Source organism: Babylonia areolata, chromosome 19, assembly GCF_041734735.1.
Source record: "Babylonia areolata isolate BAREFJ2019XMU chromosome 19, ASM4173473v1, whole genome shotgun sequence".
Taxonomy (NCBI): domain Eukaryota; kingdom Metazoa; phylum Mollusca; class Gastropoda; order Neogastropoda; family Buccinidae; genus Babylonia; species Babylonia areolata.
Window position 1 is genome coordinate 19,268,592 of NC_134894.1, and position 20,484 is coordinate 19,289,075.

At 43.8% G+C, this 20,484-nt stretch overlaps 1 pseudogene across 1 annotated transcript in view; it reads right to left on the bottom strand.

Moving 5' to 3' along the window:
* The window catches only part of LOC143294114 (calcitonin gene-related peptide type 1 receptor-like), a 114,901-nt pseudogene extending 97,633 nt beyond the window's left edge, over positions 1 to 17,268 (bottom strand). The window contains exon 1 of the transcript XR_013056875.1: positions 16,896 to 17,268. The product of XR_013056875.1 is annotated as a calcitonin gene-related peptide type 1 receptor-like (transcript). The remainder of the gene's footprint in view (positions 1 to 16,895) is intronic.
* Positions 17,269 to 20,484: the final 3,216 nt, after the last annotated feature.

Sequence of the window (20,484 nt, forward strand, 5' to 3'; positions counted from 1 at the left end):
AGACCTGGACATCTCAGTATTGACAGACTCTGGGAGATCTGGACATCTCAGTATTGACAGACTCTGGGAGACCTGGACATCTCAGTATTGACAGACTCTGGGAGACCTGGACATCTCAGTATTGACAGACTCTGGGAGACCTGGACATCTCAGTATTGACAGTACACTGTGCATCGTGGAAGGAGGTGACAGATATGTCTGTTGAAAGGAGAGAGGGGACAGGTCTGGAGGTCTCCCTGTCGGGGCAGTGGCCAAGTGGTAACGGAAGCGAGTGGCCACGGGTTCGAATCCCGCATCAAACGGACCTGGATTTCCATCTATCTTGAGTGGTGGTGGTCTGTGTGCTATGGGATGAAAAAAACCGATGTCCCGTGTGCAAGCATGCACATTGCGCACGTGAAAGAACACAAGGCAACAAAGGGATGTTACCCGTGGTAAATTCTGTAGAAAACCCCACATTGATTGCAAAAGAAATAGCACTTTCAGACAGGAAAAAGAAAAAGAAAAAGGGTGGCGCTACACTGCGGCGATGCACTCTCCCCGAAGACATTAGCCCGAATCTCACTCAGAGAAATCTGTTGAGACAAAAGAGAATACAACACAATGGAAAAGATAAGTATCTGGACGCGCTGCAAGGATGTGACAGTCATGTTTTTTGTCTCATGCTCACACCCGGAGTAAGGAGTGTCTGAAAGAAGGAAAAGGGTGTTTATGTGAGATGGAAGATGGGGAAGTTCTGCTCATTTCTGGTCTGCCCATGCCCTGAGTAAAATCCATAACTTATGAGTAGACCCAATCCATTATTTTCAAAAAACAAAAAAAACAAAACCAAACCAAAAAACAACCCCAAACAACAACAACAACAAAAACACAAAAAACACAACAAACAAACAAACACCCCCCCCTCCCCCCGAAAAAAACAAACAAACAAAAAAACAACAACAAAAAACCCTGCAGTTTTGTTGTCTTGAATCGTAAATTCCATGACGTTATAATACATTAAAAAAAATTCTCTACACAAAATAAAGAATAAACTGCTAAAGTAATGCTTTTTATACCCTGCTGTGTGAACATCTAGATTTATTTCGTCCTTGTCTTTCGTTTTGTCACGAAAACATCTTTTTTTTAATTTTATTTTACACGGAATGTTATGTTCATCTTTTGTTGAAAACTAGTACGAGTGGACGAGCGTATGCATACGTGCGTGCGTGCGCGCGGGCATGCATATGTGTATGTGTGCGTATGCGTATGGGTGTGCGTGTACGAGTGTGTGTGTGTGTGTGTGTGTGTGTGTGTGTGTGTGTGTGTGTGTGTGTGTGTGTGTGTGTGTGTGTGTGTGTGCCGTTTGTTTTTTGCATGAATGATTGGAGACAGTTGATGTGTTGTCTGTATGTTCAATGGAGAGCTCAGCATCCTTCGTTTATTCATTTATAGTCTGTTCATCTAAGATGATGATCTTAGACTGAAAATAATTGATAATAATTATTATTGTTATATTATTATTATTTGGATTATTATCATTTCTATCATAATGATGATGATTGTTATTATTAATTAGAAATCGACATTTCTGTATATTCAAATGAAAAGGGGGCGGTTGAGGTGGAGGGGAGAGGGGCAAGGGGGAGGGGACTAAGAAAGGAAAGAGAGAGAGAGAGAGAGAGAGAGAGAGAGAGAGAGAGAGAGAGAGAGAGAGGAAAACAGAATTTGGAAAAGATAGAGTACAAAATGTGAAATGGAGAGGGTGAGTGTCAGTGATTGGAGAAAGAAAAAAACATAATATAGGAAGGGTGTGTGTGAGAATGGGTACGGGGGAAGCGGGATTAGTACTAAAAAAAATAATCAATAATCAAATATTGTATGCAGTACTTCTGTAGATTATTATTTGAAAAGAGGTTCGTGTGGGGACCTACAATAAACAACCAACTGGACTATTCAACACATTACAAGCTAACTTTAACTTACTAAATTACATCTGTTGCTGTTGTCCGGATACGTCTGTGACTTGGCTCAATGTATTGAAAACGGGTAAGATATTAGTTACAAGAGCACTTTATTAACTCTAAGAAAAAAAAATTGTCGACGTAGTCAAAGGTACATACGTTATTAGCTCCACAAAACAACACAAAAAACAACCATTCTTCCACATTCCACCCAGAACCCCTATTCATAATAAATGTATGCATGTTGCTCAGAGAGATGCGTTGGCACACACACACATACACACACACACACACATACACACACACTCACACACAGACATACACACGCACACGCACAAACACACGCACACACACACACTACAGGGCTTTGTGATCTAAAACATCCCATTATTTGTCTCTTTTCCTTCTTTGTGTGTGTGTGTGTGTGTGTGTGTGTGTGTGTGTGTGTGTGTGTGTGTGTGTGTGTGTGTGTGTGTGTGTGTGAAAAGCCCAACCAATATCCAGGCAGGCTGGGCCCATAATATCAATCTGAATCAAAAAGGAATCCTACACTGAAATAGCGCCATAAACAAACTGGGATCCACAGAGGAGGGCAGAAAATAGGAAGGTTAAGATATCCACACCACAAAAATAATGCTCTTGGCCAGTTATTAATTCTGCTTCCCACCTTTTGGTTATTTATTTCCCACCCACACCCCGAAAAAAAAATGTCATCAAAATACAGCTGCCCCCTTCTCATAAACTATCACATTACTGTCAGTCAGAAACACTCTATTTTCTATGACAATACGTTTTTAACAACACGGGGGCAGCCTCTGGAACTCAGAACAGATCAGTAATTAGCATCACAGCTGTCCTCTCCAAACAAACGCAACTCTCGTTGTGAATTTTTAAATTTCCAGCAGTAATCCTTGTTCCACACATTCCTTGCAGCACGCGACATAATTTCACAGAAAAGTTGGTTTTTGAAACACGAAGGCACAACAGCCGAGTAGTTAATGCGTTGGACTTTCAATCTGAGGGTTCCGGGTTCGAGTCTCGGCCACAACACCTCGTGGATAAAGGGTGGAATTTTTTCCCGATCTTCATGCCCTAACAGATGTACAGACCTGCTAGTGCCTGAGCCCCATTTATGTGTGTGCATATGCAGAAGATCAAATACGCACGTTAAATAGCGCGTAGTCCATGTCAACGTTGGGTGGGTAATGGAAACAACCTGACATCCCCTCCCCCCCCCACCAACCCCCTTGACCCCTGTCCCATCGCCAGAAACGGAGTATGGCTGCCTTCATGGCAGGGATAAAAACGATCATATACGTAAAAGCCCACTTGTATATATACGAGTGAAATAAACTAATTAAACAAAAACAAACAAATAAGTAAAAATACATTGAAATGTAAATGAAATGAAATGTACGTGTAAGACAAAATAATGATTTTGAAGGAAACAGGGGCAGCGCTTCAGTCAACAGAAATAACTGGACGCTGCGAAGGAAAAAGACGTTTCCGCATCACTCCGGGCTGACAACAGATGATTAGAAGTGGGTAGGGAAGTTCTTGTGGGGGAGGCAGGACGAGAGAGAGAGAGAGAGAGAGAGAGAGAGGGGGGGTGTATTGTATTTGTTTTTTGTTGTCGTTTTTGTTTTTGTTTTGTTCGTGTGCACTTTTTATTTACGCAAAAAGCCAGTTTAGAGCCTCTCAAGACTGGGTTCGAATCAACGTATAAATCAAACCACTCATGCACGGCCACACCAGGCTTGTTCTGTCACTGTTTTACATCTATTTGCTTATTTATCATCACTGTTGTCTCTTTTTTTGTGTGTGTGCGCTTACAGCTGACTTCATCAAGATTTTGCGCCTTAAAAATATTAGTAGTAGTAGTATTTTTAATTTTTTTTAAAATGTATTTATCTATTATTTTTTTATTTTTTTATTTTATTTCATTTATTTGTTTTATTTTATATTTTATTTTATTTCAGTTTAGTTTAATTAATTTAGTTTACTTTTCATTATTTTTTTCAAGGCCTGACTAAGCGCGTTGAGTTACGCTGCTGGTGAGGCATCTGCTTGGCAGATGTGGTGTAGCGTATATGGATTTGACCGAACGCAGTGACGCCTCCTTGAGCTACTGATACTGATACTGACACTGCCCCAGCACCGGCACAGCAAACTTGCCATCACCGTTGGACACTCATGAAACGACCCAACACTTGACAATATTCCATTCACCAGAATCCCCCCCTTCCTCCACTAGACTTTGGGTGGTGCTCTTGATGCTGATTATTCGGTTGAGATGATAAACCGAGGTGCCGTGTGTAGTATGCGCTTTTCGCACGTAAAAGAACCCACAGCAACAAGGCCAGTTGTCCTTGGCAAAATTTCGTAGAAAAATCCACCCCAAATATACATGTGTGTGTGTGTGTGTGTGTGTGTGTGTGTGTGTGTGTGTGTGTGTGTGTGTGTGTGTGAGAGAGAGAGAGAGAGAGAGAGAGAGAGAGAGAGAGAGAGACAGACTGAAACCTGACTGAATTCGACTGTAAACGAATAACGTGTGCCTGAAGACAGCTGTAACTTGCCTCTACCCTGGAAGGCAGCCGTGTTCGTAAAGTGCCTAGATCTTGGTCTCTGTAAAGCGCCTGGAGCGTGATCTCTGACCGAGGATTAGCGCTTAAGAATACCCCCCAAAAATATACGAAGAACCGGCACGACAACTGAGTCACTGATAGATTTTAGTGGTACCAAGACATGCAGGATGTCAAGTTCTAACAAATGGGGATGGTCCACAAAGAAAATGCAGTGGCAACTCACAAGAGCAGACAGAAACTCTTTTTCTTAGTAAAGTACCCTTCAAAAACAGGAAACACAAAAATCATGCCTCACCCGTCTAGAGCGGGAAGTTCTCCTCTCAGCAATCACCATGTTGTAGGTACGAAACCACACCATGTTATCGCTCATTGACAATCTCTCTGAGGAAACGGGAAAAGGACGCCAAAGCCTTCCCATTACTATCCTCTCTCCCAGATTAAAACTCTTTCACCGTCAAGTTTCTTTGTGAGCCCCCCCCCCCCCCCCCCCCTCCCTCCCCCCGCACCCCCCTCCCTCAACCCCCTGTGCCAAATGACTTGAAACTCTCAGTCACAGGCTTCGGCTCATGTTAAAAAATGCAACAGACTTGTTCATTTGAAAGTAGGTCGGGGGTGGCGAAAGTTAGTCATTGTTCTGTTGCATGAGAAACTGGCTGCAGGTGTCAAGCTTTGTTACTATGTGAAAAATGGTCCTTTTAAGATGATCCCCTTGATGTCGACGAAAGTCGCCTGTGGCAGTGTACTGCCTAACTGACTGAGGTCGCATATGGCAGCGAGAGGTTCCGAATTTCTTTCTTACCATCATTCTCCATACTTTCTTTCTTCCGTCATGAAAGACGGTGGTATCGGTTCCAACCCATTCCAAGATATACATATATCTATCTATCTGTCTGTCTCTATCTATCTATCTATCTATCTATCTATCTATCTATCTATCTATCTATCTATATTTGTGTGTGTGTGTGTGTGTGTGTGTGTGTGTGTGTGTGTGTGTGTGTGTGTGTGTGTGTGTGTGTGTGTGTGTGTGTGTGTGTGTGTGCGTGCGTGTGTGTATCACGTCCGTTTATTTACAAGCATATCTAGAGTCAGTTTCAACTAATTCAAGTATTTTTTGTTGTTGTGTTCACGCCTGTTTGTGTATGGGTATTTCTAGGAATGTGCAACACTTTCTAGAACAAGAGTCTTAGAGCTAGAAATGGATTTGGTTTTGGGGAAAGGTGTAGAGGAAGCATTCACTTCACAACCACTTAGCGCTTCACGGTTCCTTATGGGCTGGCAAAAAACATTTCTCCTGGGAAAAGGTGAAGAAGAAGTGGAGGGTGGAGAACTGGGAGAAAGGGGTAAGATATTCAGACAGAGAAATCTTCGACTTTAAAAGGATTTGTCGAGTGTTGTGCGAAAAAAAAAAGATCTTGCCCTGCCGAGAGCTCCGCTGGCTTGGGGTGGGGTGTGGGGTCAGGGTGTCGGAACACAAGGGATGGTAGTGCTCACTTTGGGGGAAGAGAGGTGTCACTGCTTTTCTTCATATTCACTTCTTTAGAAAACTTTTTTGTTTGTCTTTACAGTTCTGACTGTTTTCCTTCCTTCGTCTTGACACTTCCTCGTTTATTATTTCTCCACCTATCTATAGTAGTTGCCACCTCTGTGATATGAAACAGGCTTTTATTGTGTGTTCAGGGACACCAGTGGAATAAATATCTTTTTGGTCTCCCCTACTTCCCAATACACACACATCACATATACTCCTCGCAAAATGTAAAGCAGCAGCATTTTAAAAGATTCCCTCACACGTCTTGTTTCTCAAGTGGAAAATCAATAACCAAGGCCAGGCTCTCAATGCTCAGCCACGCTAAAAAGGAAAGGATTATTCCAATGAAAGAGAGTAATAAATAAAATGAGGATGGGAAAGGGGGTGGTCTCAGTTCGGTCAGGAGGACGGGGGAAAAGGGGACGTTAAGACGTTAAAGAATGCTCTTGGCCAGTTATCTATTTCACCCCCCTTCAAGTTTTTGTTTCCCGAAAGCCATATCTCAGCAGTTACCACTGCCCTCTTTTTTCCCCCACCGCAATCCAGCGTCACGCTATTGTGCCTTGTCAAGCAATCTGCGATATATTTTTTTTAACAACCCAGGGCAACCTGCAGAAAATGAACAGACGAGTCATCAACATCACCGCTGTCCCCTCCAAGCGATCCGATGCCAGTTAGTTTTAATTTTCCGGCAGTTCGTCTTCCGTGGAATCCTTACAACACGTGGCATCCTCTGAAAGGCTCAATTTGACACAGGAAGGGAGCAGCGGAGCCGGAGGGGGTACTCTTGGAAAACTGACGAAGAACAGAAAAAGAAAAAAACTGATCTTAATGAACTGGCTATATCTCGGGCCACTTGTTTTAGCCACAGGGGTGTGGGTGAGAAGACGACTTGATGAGGCTTCAGCAACACTCGAGTCATCTGGAGGTTATGAAGTGAGGTAACGCTTATCAGTCTGATATTCAAAATGAATTAAATGTGGGCTACTTTATTCAAAATATCTAATGCAACATTTCAGTAGATTAATTCATAATTGTCGGGTGTGGGAGAAGAAACAATCGGCCCCCTTTTGTGACATTTTGTCCAGTGGAGGTAACCATATCCCGCTGCTGGTTGGCCAGATGAGCGGGCAGCGAATGCGTCGTGCCATAAGCGCTCGCTACACCAATGAATACTTAACAGTTCTGTCAAACATTGTATGACAACACGCGAGGTAACATTTTGATGAATAAAGACATCGAAGGATTATCTACCTCGTAGACGTGATGTAACGTATGCGGATCATCAGGCACGCTCCTGACACCTTGAAATTGCAACTGGAACGATCAAAGGAAATATCGTTGGTTCACCTTCTGAAAGAAGGTGTTTTTTTTTATTCGACACAAAATATTTCTGCAACAAGGGAATATATTCTATTGACAGAAAAATCCATAGGCATGAGAGAGAGTCAGTCTAATATCATCATCTTAGATGAACAGACTGTAAATAAATAAACGAACGCATGAGAGATAGAGAGAGTACAAGGTATGAGAGAGTACAAGAGAGTACAAGGCATGAGAGAGAGAGAGTACAAGGCATGAGAGAGAGAGGGTACAAGAGAGTAAAAGGCATGAGAGAGTACAAGGCATGAGAGAGAGAAAGTACAAGGTATGAGAGAGAGAGAGAGAGTGAGAGTACAAGGCATGAGAGGGTGAAAGTACAAGGCATGAGAGAGTGAGATTAGAAGTCTTGAGGGAGAGAGTACAAGGCATGAAAGAGTACAAGGCATGAGAGAGAGTACAAGACATGATAGAAAAAGAGATAGAGTACAAGGCATGAGAGAGAGAGGGAGAGAGTACAAGGCATGAGAGAGAGTACAAGGCATGATAGAAAAAGAGATAGAGTACAAGGTATGAGAGAGAGAGAGGGAGAGAGAACAAGGCATGAGAGAGAGTACAAGACATGATAGAAAAAGAGATAGAGTACAAGGCATGAGAGAGAGAGGGAGAGAGTACAAGGCATGAGAGAGAGTACAAGGCATGATAGAAAAAGAGATAGAGTACAAGGTATGAGAGTACAAGGCATGATAGAAAAGAGATAGAGAGTACGAGGTATGAGAGTACAAGGCTTGATAGAAAAAGAGAAAGAGAGTACAAGGCATGAGAGAGAGAGAGAGTACAAGGCATGAGAGAGAGTACAAGACATGAGACAGAGAGAGTACAAGGCATGAGACAGAGAGAGTACAAGGCATGAGACAGAGAGAGAGTACAAGGCATGAGAGGAAGAGGGGACGTGGGGTAGAAGCTTGGAGGGAGTGTGTGTGTGTGTGTGTGTGTGTGTGTGTGTGTGTAGGGGGGGAGAGGGCTGGGGGTTGGGGGTTGGGGGGGGGGGGACTGTGAATGGAAGGTTTATGTGACTTAAATGATGGAGGATGGGGATGCTTGGTGTTTTTGTATTTGATTTTGTATTCATCAGCTTCTCTCTCTCCCTCTTTCTCGAGCTGTGCAGCTTATGACATAAAATGTTTCAGTGTTCGGTGTTCAGTGTTCAGTGTTCTGTGTGTGTGTGTGTGTGTGTGTGTGTGTGTGTGTGTGTGTGTGTGTGTGTGCGTGCGCGCGCGCGCGTGTGTCCCCTCTCTGTATCCCCCGTTGTCTCTCTTCCAGCTCTGTTTCTTCCTATTCTGTTATATAAAATTTTCTTTTCTTTTTTCATTCACATGATACATACATACTGCCCTGTGCCTCTTGCTCAACATGTCTTCTCGTTTTAAACCATCTCCTGTGTTTTTCGAAACACTACATTGTTACTGTCAGTTCAAGCTTTGCATTCCTATTTCCTTTGTGCATTTCTGGCTTTGTATTTCACATCAATTCACATATGCCGGAATGCATCCAGGACGCTCATACACACAAGCACACACACACACACACAGCCCCCCCACCCCCTCTCTCTCTGGCTGTACAGTTGTAAACAACTCAACACCGATGCCGGCTAGGCTGAAGAACTCTCTCTCTCTCTCTCCCCCCCCCCCACAATGCAGAAATGTCATGCATAGAGATGGGCATCAGATGAGGAGGACAAACGGGGGGGAAAGCAACATGGAACGATGCTCCTGATCCATTATTTATTCCTATTCCTAGTGATTCACTGCCACAATGCTGTTTTGCAGTAATTCTTATACACTTCTTTGACGTTGTAACACCTCGCGGAAGAAGATGAAAAACCAAAGGGGTGACGGATACAGCGGGAAGAGACGAGAGGTTGGGGAGAGAAAAGGGGGGTGGGGGGGGGGTGGTGGTGGTTGGAGAAAGATGTGGTGCTGTGGGTTTTCTGAATTAGCTGTCAAACAAAAGGTGTTGCTGGATATGAAAGGCTAGCGTTTGGCAATAACTTTTGAATTGACGAGCTGGCATCTATGTTGAAGGAACAAAAGAAAATGAAAAAAAAAAAAAAAAAAAAACCGAAAAAGAAAAAGACAGGCCTGGATGTCTGAGTGTTTTGCAGAATCAGCTGAACGATGTGAAAATGCAAATGATATTCATGCTTGTCGAAGAAACAATGTGGAAAAAAAAGGGATGACTAGAGTGGAATCGGAACAATAATGGAATTAGCTAGACGCTGTCAAAGTATAAGACATTACCGTATTCTTTGTTCAAAGCTTTCAGCACAGTCAGGAGAAGAGAAAGATAAATGTGGGTGTGGAAAAAGGAATCCTGCTGCTAATTAGTGCTCTCTCTTGCCAATACCAATTTGGAACATACGTGTAAATTCAACGCAACACATGGCCAAGTGGTCTCAGAGTCTCAGAGTTTCAATCCGAGGGTCGTGGGTTCGAATCTCGGTCGCAGCGTCTGGTGGGTTATGGGCGGGGATTATTCCCCCATCTCCCTGGTAAAACAGATGTGCAGACCTGCCAGTACCTGAAGCCCATTAGACAGACCCCGCAGCTCGCTCACTTCAACAGTATTCAGCAGTTCTATCAGTTTTAATTCAACACACAAAAGGCACCAACCTACTATAGCCCACCTACTGACGGACCATAATTACTTAGCCGTGGCGCCAGACACAGTGAACGTGTCCCCTGGAGTGCAGACTTTGACTGCATCCCCCCAACAACAGAACCAATCAGACTGCTGATATTACGTTTGACACGTACTCGCCGCAGGTTCCCGGAACTGGAGGAGAAATTGAAACTGGGTAAGAAAGCACGGCACGAAGAGCCCGAACATTTGAGAGATGTTAAAAAAAAAGAAAAAAAAAGAAGAAAATCTACGATGATCAATGAGGATTTCAGGAGTCTTTTTTTTAAAAGAAAATCTTTACGATGATCACCGAGGGTTCTGGCACAAAGATGATGCCACGGAAATCCGTTCAGGATTTAGACAACGTGACAGGGCTATCCTCTACGTTTAATTTCGTGATTTGGTTCAGTATCACACACACACACACACACACACACACACACACACACACACACACACACACACACAGACACACACCCACACGCGCACTCAAACACACACACACACACGCATGCACACACACACACACACACACGCACACGCACGCACGCACACACACACGCACACACACACACACACACACACACACACGTGCGCGCGCGCACGCACACACACATACACACACATTCATTCACTTACTTGCATGTGCTTACAAGCACACACACGCTGCAGACGGATCTGCTGACATGCAATATAACACAACTGGAGGAACATGTTCTCTCTCTCTCTCTCTCTCTGTGTCCCTCTCTCTCACACACACACGCGTGCGCGCGCGGGCGCGCACACACACACACACACACACACGCACGTACTCCCATACACACACTGCTGATACCTTTACATGTTCACAGCTTGATGAAAAATGCTGTTGAATATTTTTACTGCGGATATTTTTCGTGATTCAGAACGTGATGTATAAATATTGCTTTAAAAACCTTCCTTCTCAACCACTCATGGCGGGAACTCAGTAAACTGCTCTTTGATATAGATCTCAATATGCTTCCTTTTTAGGAAATCAACATAGGATCTATTTGAAATTTACACAGATGATGGAAAATCTGGATCAGCTGTTTCAATATTTGGTTTAAAACATGAGCAAATGCATCAATTAGGTGATACTTTCCCACCCTTACTGCTCAGCTTGTTGCCATACACATCCATGGCTTTGAGCCACATTGTAAATGCTCATAAACAGTACTGTCAAAATCAGTGTTACTTGTTAATACATCTCCGAGCCAAAAGGCACGTCTCGAGATGACAACCAAAAAGAAAAAAACAGCTTGCATTTTTTGTGTGATTAAAGGTATCCTTTACTGAATGCCGTCTTACTTTGGAAGTTTGTCTTTTTTCAATACTGATTCCCTTTCAGCTGAAAAATAAACTCCAGATGGAATCCATGATCCATCGGTGCTTAAAAGTGGAGTGATGGCCTAGAGGTAACGCGTCCGCCTAGGAAGCGAGAGAATCTGAGCGCGCTGGTTCGAATCACGGCTCAGCCGCCGATATTTTCTCCCCTTTCACTAGACCTTGAGTGGTGGTCTGGATGCTAGTCATTCGGATGAGACGATAAACCGAGGTCCCGTGTGCAGCAACTGCACGCAGGAAAACACACACACACACACACACACACACAAATGGGTGGCGCTGTAGTATAGCGACGCGCTCTCCATGGAGAGAGCAGCCCGAATTTCACACAGAAATCTATTGTCATAAAAAGAAAAAAAGGAACGATGGAAGTTTGTCTTTATGTTTTTTTTTCTCTTTCTAATTCCCTTTCAAGTGACAAATAAACTTCATACTAAGTCCACGATATCAATCCATCTTGGTTAAACGATGGAAGTTTGTCTTTATGTGTTTTTTTTTTCTTCTTCTAGATCCCTTTCAACTGAAAAATAAACTCAAGATGTAGGCCATGATATCCATCTGGTTTTAAAAACAAGGGGCGGACGAAGGAAAAGGAAGGTGAAAACCTCAAAGAATGTTATTGGTCAGCTATAACTACACTCCATTCCTCACCTTCCGCTGCCTTCTCACAATCCAGCGTAGCTGTGCTGTCACTTGTCAGCAATACATTTCCTATAAAAAATATGTTTTCTTCTAATTCAACAACACAGGGTAATATGTGGAAAGGAAACAGTTCGGTAGTACTGATGAAGAAGAAGAAGAAGAAGAAGAAGAAGACGGAGGATGACGATGATGTTGAAAAACGGGGCTGCTGTGAAGGTCCAGTTAGGTTTGGAAGCAGTTGGGTGATCACAATAAAGTCATAACTGTTTTCTCTACCAAGTAATTCAACACCCGCCGATTCAATTTTTGTTCTAATTTTCAACAGTTCTTTTCCATCCCATCAGTTCCTTGCAAACATGCGACGTCCTTCAAAAACAAACCAAACAATATCATTTTGACACCGGAAGGGAGCGACAGAGCCTTAGAGGGAACTCTGGGAAACAGACGCAATGGCAGAAGAGAGAGGTGAGCGCCAACTGGCTTCCTGAGGCCTGTTGTGTGGACAGGGGAATGACATGTTTTGGGGGAAGGAGAAAAGTGGAGCGGCGTGAGGTGACAGGTGTTTGAGGGCTGGACGTTAACAAGAGTCAGTTGGAGGGTGTGTGAAGGGAAGGTGAATGGAAGAGGGAGAGAAAGTGTGTGTGTGTGTGTGTGTGTGGGGGGGGGGGGGGGGGGGGTGGGGGGGGGGTGAGGAGGAGGAGGGTGTTCGGGAGGGGGTTTGTGGGGGGGAATGGGAAGTGAAGGAGACATGGGAAGGTGACTCTTATGTTTGAGTGAGGTGTTAGAAACATGGAAATGAGATTATGTGACGAAAGGGCTGCTTGTGAGCACACAAAGAGATATACACCCCCACTATACACACACATACACACACTACGTAACACACACACACACACACACACACACACTGACAGAGTACGCAATACACCCACCCACCCACTCACACACATACATACACTCTCTCTCGTTATTAACACACAATTGTGATAAAAAAAATTCTCTCTCTCTCTGTTTGTAAAAAACAACAACAAAAATCAAACAAACAAAAACAACAACAACAAAAACAAAAACACACATTAAATTTACACGGGAGTAAAAGAAGCGTCAGGTTTAGACATACACACGCGCACGCGCAAACACACACACACACACACACACAAAACACATACACACACAAACACTCTCCCTCTCTCTCCTACTTCACTAAAACAAAGCAGTATGATCTAAAACTGTCTCTCCTTTTGTCTGTTTGCGAAAAGTAAAAAAAAAAAACAAAAAACAATTCCCACTGAGGCAAAAGAAATTCCTTCTTCAAACGAAATGTCATGCATAGAGATGAGCTTGGTTTGAGGAAGCAAAAGACGACGAACAACGAGCTGGCTTAACTGTTTACTCCACTTCAAACGTCTGTGTTTTTTTTTTCTCCTCATGCCGTGTTTCAGTAGTCTATTCAAACACACTTCTAATACTTGACTCCATAAAAATGTATGCTGGAGCGTATGTGCGTGGAATATAACACCTCCATTCAAATGACTGTTGAACTGCACATTGTCATACGTATATGTTGAATTTTAATATGCTGTTTCATGCCCATCCTTTTTAACTGCAATTATTGCGCGTGCATGGCTGTGATGATGTATGTGTGGTTTACTCAAAGTTACCTTTTAAGGGTTGTTGTTGTTGTTGTTATTGTCTACTGTTATCCTTGATGGTATGTATGGTTTGCTCTAGGTTAACATCTAAGCATTTTATAGCATTCTATATCTTTTGTGCATATATGTTAAATGAATGCTGTGAAAAGGACATATTTCTGGTGCTGTTTCAGTGGCATTGCTCCCACGCCGCTCATTCCGAGACCCCCCTACACAGCCACAACCAGGTTTGTCTGTCGCAGTCCCAGCGTCGCCATTCCACAGGGAACTATTGATGCAAAGTCACCAGCAGGCTACACACCAGAGGAGACCCTGCGCTGTTGCTGAGTCACTGTGGTGGTGTTCAGAAATGCCCGTTGTTATTCAACGTACTAAGGACACAACCTACTATAACCACACTGAGAACAGTACACAGGATACTTTCTTTTATATATGTATCTAAAATAGAGAAATTATGCCAAAGAAGAAATAGCATTCCTTGACGCCCGATTGCTAAAAGAAACAGCTGGATGCTGTGAAAAGCTCACAATAGGGATTTGAAGTAGGAAACGTTAATGTAGGGGCAATAGACGGGGAATGTTGCTGCTTATTCATCATATTCCCACGCAACGACCAGTTTATAACTTTTGGGCTGGTACAAAGCAAGATGAGCTTGGAACCTATTTTGTGCTCCAACTTCCGTAATCTCTCAGAGGCAATACTTTCATGCCACACAACCCCAACTTCCAATACACAGCAACTCACAGGCTTAACTTAATCGATGAAGGGTGTATTTTCTTTTCGTAATTTCACTTGTGTCTTAAAAACGTTGCATTTCCTTACCTGAATGTTTTCTTTTTACATGATTAAAATGTACAAAGTCATCTTGGAGGGGGTGTACGGGCTGGTAATTTATTATTTTTATTTCACCAACTTATCCGTAAACGAGCATTTGAATGACCCTACAGAAAGGCTTCTGTTTTGATTGTTTAGAGCAGACAATAATCTTCTGAACTGAACTGAACCCTCTCACTTCCCATGCGCACCAACCTGCAAGGAACTATCAATGTCAAATCATCATGAGACACCCCACTAAAGAAGAAACTGCACTGCAGCTGAATCTTTTCATCGGTGTTCATTGAGATGGGAGTTTTCAACGCGATAAACACAAGACACCAGCTTCAAAGCCCTACGCATCGACGACCATAAATGATTACTTAGCCGTGACACCAACCAGGGTGAATATCTCTCTCCTGAAGTGTAGACTTTCATTACAACCCTCCAACGGTAGTACTAGTTAGACTGCTGACTTTAGGCTTGACACGAACTAACCACAGACCCGGAAGTGGAGAATTAGGATGCATTCTCATTGACCTTGGGGTCTATTTTTATTGAATTGTCCTTAAACACTGTCATTCCCCTCAATGACTGTATTGAAAATTATATGATGTTTCCCTCATTCAGTAAAAGTCTTTTTTTGTTGTTGTTGCCCGAAATGCAACACGCTCTATTTACAAGTAGCTTTATTTTATGACAAATCCTCGATTTTAACTTGCATGATAACATATTGTCCTAGCTGGATTGACGACGATAATTCAACTGTGTTTTAAACACTTAATATAGCAGTAGTTCTGATTACAATAAAGAAGCCATTAGTTAAAAAAGAGAGTATTTCCGAGCCTTACTAACGTTGCTTAGCACAGCCTGATCCACATCAAAGGAAAATGTCTTCAAGACACCGTGTCCGAAAAGACCAATCTCTATCGATTTGTTCGTCTCGAGTTGTCTTGCATTTCCTAGCAAAATTAATACCATCGTTTACCATTGGCAAACACATATAAAAATACATACAGGACGGGGAGAGGCATTGAGAGAGAGAGAGAGAGAGAGAGAGAGAGAGAGAGAGAGAGAGAGAAATCCAGACAGAGATGGGACACAGCCAAATACATACAGACGCAGAGAGAGCCAGCGAGCGAGCGAGAGAGAGAGAGAGAGACATACAGACAGAGACAGAGACAGAGACAGACACACACACACACAGAAAGAGAGAGAGAGAGAGAGAGAGAGAGAGAGAGAGAGAGACAGAGAGACAGAGAGGGAAACTCAAAACTCAGAACTCAAAACGTTTTTCATTCAAGGATTAAGATTTTAGGCATGGCTTATCCTTCCAGTCTGTCCTCGCGAATATACATCAGTTACAATAGCACATATGGATGTAATGAAAAGAGGTGAAAGAGAGATGAAAAAAATAATGTGATGAAGCACACACACACACACACACACACACTCCAGACACGCCCCCAAAACTTAACAACCAAAAATCCACCCAACGACCATGAAACTCCAAACGAATAACCGAACCCAACGCACACGCACATGCACACGCACACACACATCACTTCAGTTATTACACATTTGATTAGTGAGCAACACACACACACGCGCACGCACGCACGCACACACAAGCACATATCACTTTAATGATTACACGTTAGATTAATGAGCAACACACACACACACAAATCACTTCAGTGATTACATGTTGAATCAATGAGCAATAGAGACATACACACACACGCGCGCGCGCACGCACGCACTCACACACACATCATTTTAGTGATTCCACGTTAAGTTAACGAGCAACACAGACACAAAGTACACAAACTACACACACACACACACACACACACACACACACAAGTACAGAAACAAACAAACACACGCACCCAAAAAGAACACAACTTCTCCCCTTCCCCTCCCAAAAAAATCAAAACCCCCCTCCCGAAAAAACACCACCACCACCACCAACAAATCACAAAAAACAAACAAACAAAAAAACAAAACAAAAAACCCACCCTCACCAGAGAGCACAGCCAATTACAGGAAGCCCAGGCAAACCACCCGTCTACCACGTGAAACGAACAACAGATCCCAAAGTACACACACTTCAGACACACAGATACCCCCATCCCAACCATCGCCCACCCCAAACCCCTCAAACACCAACACCAACACCACCACCACACAACAACAACAACAACAACACACACACACACACACACACACTCACACACACACACAACGCATCCCCCTATTCCCTCCCCTCAAGAACACCAAAGCCAAACCAGAAACCGTGTGTAGGTTCTGTACAGGGTCTTTGCCCCACCACACCCCCACAACCCCACACCCCAACACTCACCGGACAGCACGGCAAACTGCAGGAACCCGGGGCAGCGGACGTACTCCTCGCTGCCCGCCGCGGCGTCCTCCCAGCACCCCCAGCCGTCCCAGGTGCGCGGGCACGTGCGGTTCGGGGGGTCCGCCCCTGCCCTTGTCCCCGCCCCCTTCCAGGCCTCCACCTGCTGCCGACAGCACTCCCGGGCGTCCAGACAGCACTCCTTCCAGCGCTCGCACGCGCCGGGTGACGTCAGCCCGCACACCTTGCTGACGTCCTCCGCGCTGCTGACGTTGGGCACCAGGACCGTGCCGGCCGGAAGTGACGTCACGTTGCTGAGGACGAGGAGGAAGGGGCGGCGCGGGAGGGCCCTCACGTGCGGGACGCGGGCCAGGTAGTGGAAGCACCAGGCGCACGAGTGCAGCTCGAAGAAGGACGGCTGGAACAGCCTGGACCGGCTCCGGCACAACGGCCCTTGGTGCTGCTGCTGGTGGTTGTGGGGGTTAGGGCGTCTCGGTTGGGGTCGGGGTTGGGGTTTGGGCTGGGGGTGTTTTGGGTTGTGGGGGAGTTGGTGGGGGCTTGACGATGATGGTGATGAGGAGGAGGGTGGTGGTTGTTGGTGTTGTGGTGGGGTGGTCTGGATAGCCTTTGGAAACAGAGAGCAACGCAACATATATTTTTGTTGTCCTTTTTTTTTTTTTTAAGTTCAGTGCTGTCCACATAGCGAACAAGACCTGAATAGCTTAGCTACGTAGTGAGAGAAGATCGCTTATGAAAAAACAAAACAACAATAACAACAACAACAACAAAACCATAAAGATCACTGTTCCACGAATCAAACAAAACAAAACAACAATAACAACGACAACAAAAAAACCCATAAAGGATCATGAATCACAAATCAGAGTCAAGTTGCTTTTGAACTCGAGCCGACTACTGAGGGCCATGTCTGATTACAACTCGATCATGAGATCTTTTTTTTTTCTACCTTAACTGTGTCGAGAGTCATTAGGGGGCCGCACAGAAGAACTGTTCACCAGATTCCGCCAGATCTGTCGGTCGTGTGTCATTTGCCTGAGCAAATGGTTTTTACCGTCCATTCTGCAATTTTGTCAGCCCATCGTTTTTTCTTCTGTCCTCTTCTCCGTTTCCACCGCTCAACAATTCCTTCAATGACTGTCCGAGCAAGGCCGCTGGATACTTGTTACCTGGTCATACCAACGTAGTTTTCTATTCTTAATTTGATGTCAGCAGATCTTTATGTGGTCGGTCTAGTGTGCTGCTAGATGGTTTGGGGCACTTGTTACTTGGTGATCATGATATTCAGATTAACTGGTGATTGAACGATCATCGACGGGCGCAATAGCCAAGTGGTTAAAGCGTTGGACTGTCAATCTGAGGGTCCCGGGTTCGAATCACGGTGACGGCGCCTGGTGGGTGAAGGGTGGAGATTTTTACGATCTCCCAGGTCAACATCTGTGCAGACCTGCTAGTGCCTGAACCCCCTTCGTGTGTATATGCAAGCAGAAGATCAAATACGCACGTTAAAGATCCCGTAATCCATGTCAGCGTTCGGTGGGTTATGGAAACAAGAACATACCCAGCATGCACACCCCCGAAAACGGAGTATGGCTGCCTACATGGCGGGGTAAAAACGGTCATACGCGTAAAAGCCCACTCGTGTGCATACGAGTGAACGTGGGAGTTGCAGCCCACGAACGCAGAAGAAGAAGAAGGAGAAGAACGATCATCGCCGTCAGTACAACTAAGAACTGGAAGCTGGATGGAAAAAAAAAAAAAAAAAAAAGAAGAAAAAAAAAGAAAATGGCCCAGACAAATGTCCGTGGAATATAACTGTGTATGTTCTATTATATGGAGATGATTCTGAAAATTTGTTTTTGAAGCCAACGTACCGGGGAAAAAAATCATTGCACCCCCCCGTGGGATGCCAGACGCGGGAGGTCTTTCAGTATGAACAGCATCCCAGACATCTAGAGTTTCTATGTTAGAAATGTTCTTTTCTATTGCTACTTTTCTCTTCTTCTTTCACAATAATAAACCTTTTCTGCCTTCCGAGTCCATCCCCCTTTCTTGGATTTCAGCAAGCCTTGACATTTGTTTCTTTATGTTCTTTTCCCCAGCAGTTTCCGCAACCTGTGATGTACAGCCCGTGCTGTTTTGCCCTGGTTATATTGTCATCACTGGGATGGACACCAGCTTTCCATTCTGCAGTGTTATTTATCTGTATGTCCTTTTCATGTTGTTGTTGTTTTTGTGAACTATGGAAGTGCTGCTTTTTTGGTTTAATTCTTGTCTTACTCTGGTGATACTTGATTTTTAAATGAACTAAGATCTTTGTAATTGCATATTTTGTGAAGAGAGAGACAGAGAGAGAGAGAGAGAGAGAGAGAGAGAGAGAGAGAGGAAGAGAGAGAGTATATGTTGTGTGTGTGTGTGTGTGTGTGTGTGTGTGTGTGTGTGAAGATGTGCAATGCGGCTTGGCTGACTGAAATGGAGAGGCACGTAAATTTCAGTAATCTGTATATTTGTATATAGCTATTTCCATTTGGTGCCATTTAATTTATCTTTTTATTACAGTAATCTGTATATTTGTATATAGCTATTTCCATTTGGTGCCATTTAATTTATCTTTTTATTTTCTATTCATTTTATTTGTTTGTTGTTTTCTTCTTATGTTGGACATGTGCTGTTGCCAAAAAGAAAATCTCTGTACCAAAGTATAGACAATAAAGTCTGTGTTTTTTTTTAACGTGGCTGAACTATTTTTTTTATCCCCTGTTCATGATGTCTTGTAATCTGGGGATGATAAAAAGCAGAAAGGCTGACGTCCTCAGCACAGCCTCGTGTTATTTGCCTTAAGGAGCTTAATGGTTAAGGTAAGGTCATGAACAGTGTTGTTTTGCAGGTGTTTTTCAGATCTGACAAATTTTTGTGGGAGGCTGGTTTTTTGTTTTGTTTTTGTTTTTTTCGTGGGCTGAGACTCCCACGTTCTGTCGTATACACGAGTGGGCTTTTACGTGTATAGCCGTTGTTGTTGTTTTTTTCTTATCCCCGCCATATATGCAGCCATACTCCGTTTTCAGGGGAGCATTCCAGCTATGTTCTTGTTTCCATAACCCACCGAACGCTGACATGGATTACGGGATCTTTAAGGTGCGTATTTGATCCTCTGCGTGCGAAAGGGGCTCAACCATTAGCACAGATCTGCACATATGTTGACCTGCGAGATCGGAAAAAATCTCCACCGTTACCCATCAGGTGCCTTGACCGGGATTCGAACCCGGAACCCTTAGATTGAAAGTCCAACGCTCTAACCACTCGGCTGTTAAGCCCGTCATGGCAGGGTTTTGAATGTTCTGTTTAGTTGAGCAGTCTTCATTAAAGGACTCGGCAGTGCGGTCGGTTTGACTGTACGTAATAAACATCAATGTCTATCTCATTAGTATCCAGTTAATTAAAGGCGTTAGATACGAGCAGACGGTGTTGTAGTATTTCGGAAGCGCAGCATTCAGAATTCTCTCTCTCTCTTTTTTTTTTTATTTTTTTTTTAGTAAGGAGAAATGCAATAGAATACGAAGCGACGTGATGAGAA